We start from the raw sequence: 11,326 nt of genomic DNA, 5'->3' as shown, positions 1-11,326 counted from the left end.
TTTTTCCCTTTTTAGAAATAGGAGCTATGTTTCCCCTTTTCTAGTCAGTGGGAACTTCAGCAGTCTTCCATGACTTTTCAAATATGATGGATAATGGCTTAGCCACTTCCCTCAGGATCCTCAGATACATCTCATCAGGTCCCATGGACTTGTGCATGTGCAGGTTCCTTAGGTGGTCATGTTACCCATGAGTCATTAGAACACACAATCTTTCCGAAGGGTGAAGAAAAAGCAAGGAATGGCAATAGTAAGGAGCCATGTTTAAGTCTTAAAACTGCAAACTATCTCACTGAGTGCAGTGCACCCTCTACTTCTGTATGCAATGACTGCTTAGCTGAGCTGTGCTCTTTCCCCACATAGCAAGACATTCCATAAACAAATAAAAACCCTATTCAAATGATTGAATAGAATGACAGAGTTTCTATTTTGTCAAAAGAGAAAAAAACAACTTAGCTTTGCATTTGGAGATACATATTGATAGTAAAGATCGCTTAAAGAAAGAAATTAGCCTACACTTCAGACAACTAATTTGAGCCAGGTGAATGTGACTCTTTTCAGAGCATCACATGCCTTTTTAACAAAGGGTACCAGTTTCATTTACATGCACAGCTCTAGTATTAAGTGAAATTGTAATGAAAACATCTTGATATGCTCTTCTATTCTTACAAGATGCAGGACACATTCATGACATTTCTTAACACTCAAAGGAATTTAATTGAACTTTATCCCAATGGAAAGGGATTTAGGTATTACTGAAGTAGATCAGTGCAAAGTAGGAAGTATTTGAAGAAAAAAACACATAATTTACAAAGAAAATAACAGATAGTGACATTAATTGCTAGGTTCTGTTCTGCCTATTAGAAGTTGAATGAGGCAGCTTGACAGATGATTTTATAATGATGCACATGGGATTTTTGGTGGTGGTTTTATTTTTGATATACTCAGGATCTTGTTGGTCTCATTTGGTTCAAACCTTTGTAATGTGCAACATGGTATCCCAGATCAGACCTACTGCAATAACATTTTATCAGCTGCCAATACCTAGCAGTTCAAAAGAATGTAAGAATTAGTGCTAACAGTGATGTAATAGTGAGCCAGTCGCATCACAGGCAAAGGCAAAATAGTTCCTATCTGCTATGGCTGGAGCATAAAAACCATTTTGCTGTGGTAATAACAACAAAAAAAGATTACTAGTGCTCTGACAGTGTGCTGATACAACAGACAAATATACTGATGAGCATCCTCTGGTGGTTTATTTATGCTCTCCATCTTTCTGATCTTCCAATTCTTTTCTCTTATCCTGTACTTTGAATACATGGTCTTTAGAGACACGGTTAATTGAATATGATAGGAAAGGATTGTATTTAATAACTCAAGGGATCCTTCTCAGTCCCATGTTCCTTCTTTGATGGTACACAGGACAGTTTTGACCTCTTTTTTTATTTATTTTTTTTTTTTTTTAAATGGAACTTCTGAGAAATAGCATTTGTGTTAACATGTCCGTCAGGAGATTGTTCCTCTTCCAAGTCATTTACAGTATGAAAAAGATAGATGCTGATGTGGGAGGTAAGGGGGCACATGCAGGGTAACCAATGTAAAAAACCCCAGTTTTAGTAGGATTATAATGACTTACTGAAGTCTCTGTGCCCAAGATTTCTCTTAGGACTTGATCAAAATCCCATTGAGGTCAATTATAGTCCACATATAAACTGAACTGTAAATAGTAGCTTTGACATCAACATAGTAAGAGCTTCCACTGAAGAGAAAAGAGTTCACATCAGCCTAATGCACAGATTGCCCTACTCTTCATCAGAAGCCATTAGAAAGATTTCAATGAAAAGCTTGAATTTAAAATACCATGAAGTCCCTAAAAGGAAAAAAAAACCACCCCAAACTACAAACATAATATAGATGACAAGCACATAGGAAGAATGTAGTTAAAATAACACCTAAAGGATTTTCTGTACAGGACATAATTACATTTTTTTAGATCATAAAAGAGTTTTGACACTGACAATCTTCCATATGAAGCTATTTTGATATTAAAAAAAGGCAACACAAATGTTGTTTATCAGGAAGAGTTTTTAAGTAATGACATGAGAAGGTGTTTGCTACACATTTCCTGTCTAAAATGCTTTTAAAGATACAGTTTTTACATGTAATGGGTTGTAGGGGAGTGAAGAAAAACAATTACTCTGGAAATCAGTCTGTAAAATATTTGTATTTGTTCACTTTTTTCCTAATTTTATATAACCCATGTTTAAGTCAGTCTTTAACAATTGGGAATTCTTAACACTGCAAAAGCAAGGAACTTAAAATGATCCCATAGCCAAATTCACAGTTTTAAGGCTTATCCATTTGTTTGTGATCTTGCTCCCCCAAAATATATGTTTAAAGATGTGATCTCCACACAGGAAGGATTATACATCAAAGAAGAACTTCTTCAGGCTACAGTTCATTTAATTAGAAAACAAAACAAAACACCAGACAAAAACAGCACAAAAGAAAGCCTAACCTTGGACTAGGACAAGAACCTAAAAGTTTTCCACCAAGTATCCAAATTGTCTGCACAATCCCTGCAGTCACAGACAGAGGCTCCTCTTTCTGAGTCTCTTGCAACTATGTTCTACTAACTTTATTTAAAGACATGGATATAAATAGTAGATATTGAAGAAATTTATCTAACACATTAGAGGGATGACCCACATAGAGGAAAATAACTTTATCAGAGTTCCTAAGTTCATAAGGGCTCTCCTACATGTGCCCTCAGTGGAGAAGCTTCAGAAACAGGCACAATGAAGTTGTTCTTGGATAAAAAAGACACAGTACTCAAAAATTCATACTGCTCGGGTTTTCTGCCTGCAGTGTTTTTTATCTTAGTGAAATTACCTGGACTGAGAATATTATACTTGAAAGTCATTCCTATGTACATGATACTACATGACACTGTACTAATGGTAAATGCAAATTTGCCTCAGCTCTACCACACAGAAAAGTTTCACTGAGGGAAAAACAATGTGAATTCAGTTTTGATGTCTTATCCCCAGCAAGTTCACAAGTGCAATCCCTCACAGAAGTTGTGCTGTCTGCTTCCCTCATAGCGTTATATCCCAGCAGGTGGTCCCAATATATTTCTGTCCATTTGCCCCTCAGTTTCATCTTCCCAGTGCTGGTTATCCAAATTCCATTGATGTCTCTGAAACATTCCTCACTAAAACCTGCATGTGAACACTACTGCACAATGATGTGGCGGGGAAACATACAGGTACCTTGGTTCTCCTGCAGCTCCTCTGTCGTATCGCCAGCCAGCCTCTGCGGATTTCTTGTCCACAGAGACTTAGGCTCCTGTGCCACCCTCTGAACGTCCTTTGGCAGTCACTCATGGCAAGTGTGTCCCAACAAAGAAAGAGGAATCACTGGACAGGTACAGTTTGGAACCACCTTGAGTGAGATTTACATTTCTCTAAAAAATGACAGAGTAGTCATCTACTGTTCAAGGACTGAAATATGTGTTCAAGAAAAATCTGATGCCAAGATATCCTAAGTTCAACATTTAATCATTACATTTAGCAATTAGTGAGTTAACTACACATAACATTGTTGAAAACATGGACTTCCATTTGAATTGCCTTCAGTGCTCGCTAGATGTCTGCACTAATAGCACTAAATACAATTAGTTCTGTTACCACCTGTAGTGTACTAATTTAATTTTGGTCCCATCCCAGCACCCATCTGCTCATAAACGTCAGTTACAACAGCCTGAAGGCTTCTCTGTAGTGTGCCAGCTTCAGGTGTATGTATCCATGACTGTATTACAGTAGATGCAAAATAACTGAGAGAATATTTGTCTGTGCTGGTATGAGGTGGCCACAGTTCTCTCTGAATGAATAAAACTTTGCAAATGGAAAGCACGTGGTTAAGTGACATGTATAATCACATATATGTTTCTATTAAACCAAAAGACAAATGGTTGCAGAACACCAAAAATTATCATGTATGGTGTGCAAAACCAACTTATTTGCAAGAAGGCTTATGCTGAATTACAATGTAAAAGTACAAGTCAACTTCTTGTTTTGAAAAAAGAATGAAATGAAGTGTACAAGAAAAAATGCTTTAGGGTGTCTCTCTAATTCTGTAAAAGAATCATTCCCAGATAAATTCTAGAGTTTTCATATATTATTCTGTTAGATACTACACAACAACAACAAAAAAACAACAATAAGAAAGGTCCCTGGTATTAATAGAAAAATGAAAGACATGCTCTGAAATTTAATTTACATTTGACAGCAGATAAGATAAAAGTAAAAATATGAAACAAAACCCAGGGACAGAAATTCAGAGATTGAAAATTACCCTGAAAAACCTGCTCTTTTTATTTGGTAGTAAAGCCCTACTTTACTTCTAGCAGGAAGCTTTAACTTCCTGCTAGACACATCAGACAAAATCTGAAATCACAGCTATAAGGAGACTACTATATCACCATGCACACAGTATTTGGGTTTATGTGTTTCTTATGTAAATGTGTTTCCAACTTAATAAACAAAACTGTAATCTTTCCTATTTTTTCAATATAATCCATTTACTTTGAGCTTACACAATGTTTAAAGTGGAGTCAGGTGCATTTCACACTCACAGCACAGCACTTCTGCAAAAGCAAAGATTTCAAATAAATCAGCATAGAGAGACAATCACTCCCTGGTTTACCTTCATATCTTAAGAATAGAGGTATTTTTCTTATTAAAGTGAAAGAACAAATTTGCCTTTAGCTAGTGGCAAGCATGGAAAAGACGACAGATATTGTCAGGCATAATCTATGTCATTTTGGCAAGGGGCAAACCCGTAATGTTCGGACATGCCTGTAATGTCTCAGGGAATATACTCAGGGGAGAATGAAGTAGGAATACAAAGTACTAATCTCAGGCACAAAAAGTGCCATCAGTGTTTAAGTATTAAGTGAACTGTCACTTTTTGATACATACAGAGTGAGTTTTCACAGACGCCTGGAAAACTTAGACAAAATTTTATGTTTTGAATGTTGAGATCCAAGCATCCTTAACCTCCTGCAGTTGTTCACATTTCAGAATCAGTTTTCCAAAAGATAACATTGTTTTATGACTCAGTTTAATCATTTAAATTAGTTACCTATGTTTTATCTGTCAACTCCCATTGATGTGCATTCAGTGCTGAGAATTCTAGCATTACTGTTCACCGTTCTAACCCTCCCTGCAAGAAGCACTGAGTATCTATTTAACAAGTATCATTTCTTTCTCTTCAGCAGAGCTGAAAACACCCACTTCCCTTGACACCATTGAAATAGCTAAATGCTGGAAAGATTAGGCTCTGTTAGTTTTGTGTTTTCTGAATAGAAAGTGAGATCTTTTGGCGGGGATTGTTTTTTAAAGCAACACTCTGTGTTCAAAGGAGTGGATCATGAAATCCAGGGAAGATATAATAGGATTTGTGTTTCAGCTTTAAAAGTTGACCCCATTATCTCCATTAAATTACAGAGTTTCCAGATTTAACATGTGGAAACAGTGAAATTGCAAACCCTTAGTGCATAATAAGCTGCTCACCTTCAAGGTAGTCTTCATGACCAATAGCACCCTTGAGTTGTTGCTTGGATCCTTTCATCATACTATAGATGGCTTGATCTCACCAAGTCTCATATGCCAAAATGTGTTAATCCAATTAATATTTATGTTCCGTAAGAGGTATGGTTAGCAGTTCACTAGATGGCATTCAATAGGAATCAATATAAATTTGTGGTCTAACACAATATTACGTGCAGTGACACAGCCTTAGGAGAAATCTGTTCATCACAGATTTCAATAGTAATCTTTCTTCCCACATCTCTCAAGCCCCTGAGGCTCAGTGCAGGGACTGAGGAAATGAAGGCTTAGACAGACTGTTTCAGTTGGAAGGGACCCAAAAGGATCATCTAGGCCAACTACCTGACCAATTCAGGACTGACCAAAGGTTAAAGCCTGTTGCTACGGGCATTGTCCAAATGCCTCTTAAACACTGACAGGCTTGGGCATTGAACACAAAGGTGGTGGTGGGCATTGAACTGGGTGCCCTTTAGACCAGAGTCATGCAACATGTCCTTTCATCTAATGGAGATTTCAATAATTTACTCCTGATTTACACCAGAGTAAATTATATATGAATCTGCATTTCCAAAAGATTATTGAATATTAGAGACCTTTCAAGGCTAACATATATCTGCATTTTCAGCTGCTGAAACTTTCAGGTTTTGGTGCTGCTTGGTTAAGATTTTGGTGTTATTGTTTGCTATTAGGATTTGATTCCTGACTTTAGTCCTAGAAGATGTAATGTTGGTCAGCCTCACAAAGCAAGGATTTGTTAAGATACAAAGTTATGCTTCCTATTGATAACTTAAATAATGGTCAGTGTATCTTATTTCCACTGCTATACCTTTCCTAACCTCAAAATCCTGAATGCATCTAAAATATCTAAATCTAAAAAGCATTATACATTTCCCCTTTGCTGGAGATGCAGGATCTTGGTGTCTGGATGGCACTCAGTGATGTGGTTTAGTTGTTGGTAGTCCTGCAAGGAGCAGGGAGTTGGACTCAGTAATCTTTATGGGTCCCTTCCAAATTGAGATATTCTATGATTGTATGATCCTAGCCAAGTTTTTCAAATGACTTATGATTTTGGGGAGCACAAATTAAAAATAAGTGTCTTAAACCTTCTGAAAAATTGAATTTCTTGATTAAAGTGTTCTGAAGTTATTAACTGAAAAAAACTTAGGTGTCCAGTGAATACTAGTGACATTTGAGAACTGCCTTCTTACTATCTGGTGCTCACTGCTGTCATCTTTTCTAATTCCTGCAGGAATCTCACTGAAATTAGAATCTAGGCACTTAGTGGGGTCTGTGCCACAGATTCAATACAAACTGGGTTATTTGAGGCAAACAGAACTGCTAAGATCCAGGTTCCATTGCATGCCAGTCAGACCTGACTGCTGTATTAACTGTGGGAACAGTGACAGGGACAATGCAGTCTCCTAGGAGAAATCATGGAAAGGTACAGAACTGTAGTTAGAAATTTAAAAAATTGTTTCTGAAAGTGGTCAGGAATGCACTTAGGAAGCACTTTTTCATGGGCCAAAGGAAAGAATAAATAATTTTTCCCTTCTTCATGTCTCTGTCTGATTTTCTGCCATTCAGAGAAACATGTATGATTTTTTTTCCTGTAGTCAAGTTGCTAGTTTATACAAATTCTTACTTAGATTTTTCTTTTGTTTCCTTTATTGTTTGCATTCCCAACAGTGAATCCCAGAGTAATCATATATACAAAACCAAAACATTTGGGCAAACACCACACATCCCCTTTCTTTGTAACCAGCCTTTTACATATCCTATTCTTTATCATACATGACTTTGTTTTGTTACTTTACTCCCCTAAAAAGGAGTTAATTTAAATATGTAATTTACCCTAAACGTAGGAAATGAAAATATGAAAATTAATATTTCTGCAGGATTGGATGATTATTGTTATTATTGTACTAATTCTCAGAGGTCAAGTGATAACTCTGAGAAATGGCATCTGTTATGAGAACAACTCTGTTTTACAGTATGCATTATTCATTTGTGTCCCCCTTTAAAATCATCTGGCACATAGCCAGGAAGGCTAAGGTCACTAAAGAGACATGCTTTAAAATGATATGTCACCATAGCCCTTTGCTAACTTTGTAATAAATGTTTTAATTAACGAGTAACATGCAGCAATCCAACATCTGGATCAGAATCAATTGTAATTCCTAACTTTCACAATTCAGTATCTTAGCTCTGAGAGAGTTGAAAGACCCTCAGCTAATTATCTCTTGCGATTCAGTATTCTCCAAATACATTACAAACAGAACTAAAATTTTTAAGGTACAGTACGGTTCAGATTATACAGCTAACAGTGTCCTTCAAAATGTAAAAATGCCAGATGTGTTTAAGCATGAAATAGCAAAGTAGAACATGAACCTCACAAAGACCTGTCTTCAGTGATATCTTACAGTCATTTGTTTTCTAAAAAGCAGGTAGATATTTATTGTAGAAAGGACAACGCTGGCTCCAAAATTTAAGGCCAATTTGTTCTGATGCTTTAACTGTAAGCGTGTTGCATCAATGTTGGCCTTCTTTTATGTGTTTCTAAATTGTGTGGAACAATAGGACAGCTGAAGCATCCATGATCTAGCTCAATAAGTTAACCATAATAAAATTAATATTATTAATTATTATTTATCATTATTATAGTATTTATGTATTTATTAATTATTATTATTATTAAACTAAGGATGACTTCTGATACTTATAACTTTGTAAAACTTTACTCTTTTACACCAACTTTCCATAAATAACATCAAGGATCTTTGGGGGAAATCTGGAGCAGAAAGATCTATCTTTCAGTAGGTTTTGGTGATTTTTTTTAAGCCAGATGTACTTTAAAAAAAATGTAAAACTTCAAATGCAATAACCCCTACATTCCTACTTCATTTTACATAAAACAGTCATCTGTATGCTTTGAGATCAGACATAGAATGGTCACTTCAGGAAGAAAATAACAATTTCTCAGTGAAATTTGGCTTTGATACCTTTGGCTGTGCTTTCGTAAAGCTTTTTGGGTTTTCACCTGGGAAAGATATATGTGTGTATGTTCTGTTACATTATGCTGAATTACAGGGGAACTTACATATAACGCAATGAACTGAAATACAACCTGTTCAGGGGACTGAGTGTCTTCTGTGTTCTTTTTGGTGGCCTTCAGCAGTAAAAATATGTCTATATAAGGACAAGTGTCCAATTTCTTGCCTATCTGTAGTATGGAACAAATTATTAAAATGAACTGGTTATATGCCTTTCACCTCAACAAACCAGATCCTAGATAGATCTTGTTGATCACTACCATCACTGCCCCAGTTTTACACCTTGTACAGAATATACTTTAGAAGCATTTTAGAGCTACACCACAGAGCAGAGGATGTGGTTCAGTAAAGTGACACTGATTCAGTACCTAAAAAGCCATGGAGGCACAAATTAAAAATGGGAAAACCCATCTTGTTCTACCCCAGTAACCATGTGATAGTGATCCAACCCTCTCATTTGCCTTCTGTATCAAGAAAAAAAGCAATGGTATCTGTTGCACTGTGGTCCCCTTGGCTCAGCTCTCTCTTGCTTTGTTTTAGACATCAAGTATGTCTCCTACTAAGAAAGTCACTTGTAGTTTTATAATGAAAAGACAGTACGTCTTTCAGGGCAGTTACACAAACAGCAGAGAACCATTGGTCTAGCAGAAGCGTGGGGGCAAAGTTTTGTAAGCAGAGATTTTAGTAATCAGAAATTGTTAATTTGCAAAATCTTTTTAGTTTAGGGACTGGGAAGAGAGAAGAAACTGAGTGTGACAGAAAATTTAAACATCTAGTAGTTTGTTTTAACATCTTGTTTTCACTCTGTAATGACATGTCATTCAGCAATGTGCAGAACTTGATTAAAAATACTCAAACAGAAAACAGTAACCTGAAGACCTGAAGAAAATTGTGGTGTGTATAAGATAAATTATAGAGTGCACAGATTTTAAAGCAGAAGGTTTTAAAAAAGAAAAGTATCACACCAGACCAGATTTATCTTGAGCTGCTTGTTGGCAGAACCAACAGATACACTGTCTAGCCTCATAATTCTTTGGGAACACCTTCAGAAAATAAACCAAACTGGTTTTGTTAATATGACTTCTTATAATTTACCAGCCTTACAATCTAAACAAGGACTTAATTCTCCAGGATTGTCAATCCAATAACCTTCTCCAGGACTGAAACATCACTTGATGTTTTAAGGCTAAAAGCAGGCGTAAGTGGGCTGAGAGAAATTGTATTATTTGGAAGTTTTATTTTTGCATATGCTTTTCAGTCTCTTTTTCCAAAGCACCACGGCAATCACTACTTGCAGATATCTAAAATAATATATTTAGTTTAAATTTCTTTCCTTACTCTCTTCCTTTTTATGATTAATAAGTAGTACATGCTCTTTTTGCTACCCTGTTCCTCCTGCAATTGATTTCAAATGCACACACCCCGCCACCAGTGTAGATGGAGCTACTCCTTTTTCCACTACCATCTCTTCTGAGTACACAAGGAGCTTAATTTCACAAGCAGACTAACAGTTATTGATTTGTATGATAACATCAACGTATATAATTATATTTGTCAAAATGGAGATCTGTGTCCAAAGGGATATCAGTAACATCCAAATGGAGATCAGTAACATGTGGTGTTCCTCGGGGGTCTGTACTGGGACCAGTACTGCTCAGCAGTTTGTAGATGACAGCAAGCTGAGCAGATACACTTGAAGGAGGAGTTGTCATCCAGAGAGGCCTTGACAGACTGGAGAAGTGGGCCCATGTGAACCTCATGAAGTTCAACAAGGCCAAGTGCAAGGTCCTGCACATGTGTTGAGGCAAGTATCAGTGCCAGTACAGACTGGGTGATGAATGGATTGAGAGAAGCCCTGTGGAGAAGAACTTGGGGGTATTGGTAATTGAAAGATTGGACACGGGCTAGTAATGTGTGCTTGCAGCCCAGAAAGCCAACCGTACCCTAGGCTGCATCAAAAGAAGTGTGGTCACAAGGCTGATGGAGGTGGTTCTCCCCTTCTACTGTGCCCTGGTGAGACCCCACCTGGAGTCTTAAACACAAGTCTGGGGCACCCAGCACAGGAAAGACATGAACCTGTTAGAGCCAGTCAACAGGAGACCCACAAAAATGTAGAGAGGGCTGGAACACCTCTCCTATGAGGAAAAGCTGAAAGAGCTGAGGCTCTTCAGCCTGGAGGAGAGAAGGCTCTGGGGAGACCTTATTGTGGCCTATCAGTACTTAAAGAGAGCTTATAAGAAAGATGGAGAGAGATTTTTTTTACCATAGCCTGTAGTGGTATGACAAGGAGTAATAGTTTTAAACTAAAAGAAGCTACATTTAATTAGATATAAGGAAGAAATTATTTACTACGAGGGTAGTGAGACACTGGAACAGGCTGCCCATGGAGACATGGATGCTCTATCCTTAGAAGTGTTCAAAATCAGGTTGGACAGGACTTTGGGCAACCTACTCTAGTGGAAGGTGTCCCTGCCCGTGGCAGGGGAGGCAAACTAGATGATCTTTGAAGGTCCCTTCCAACCCCCAAAATTCTATGATTCTATGATCTGCCACCCGATGCCTTTGAAAGAGGTTTGTATGCTGTTCTAGTTATTCCAAGAGAAAAAGGAAAAGGCTTTAAAAATTCTAGTAAAACACACAAAAGCTGCTAAAACCCCCGTATTTATC

This window comes from Falco naumanni, chromosome 1, assembly GCF_017639655.2.
Source record: "Falco naumanni isolate bFalNau1 chromosome 1, bFalNau1.pat, whole genome shotgun sequence".
Lineage (NCBI taxonomy): Eukaryota > Metazoa > Chordata > Aves > Falconiformes > Falconidae > Falco > Falco naumanni.
The sequence above is the reverse complement of the archived record's forward strand: the minus strand, read 5'-3'. Positions refer to the sequence as shown.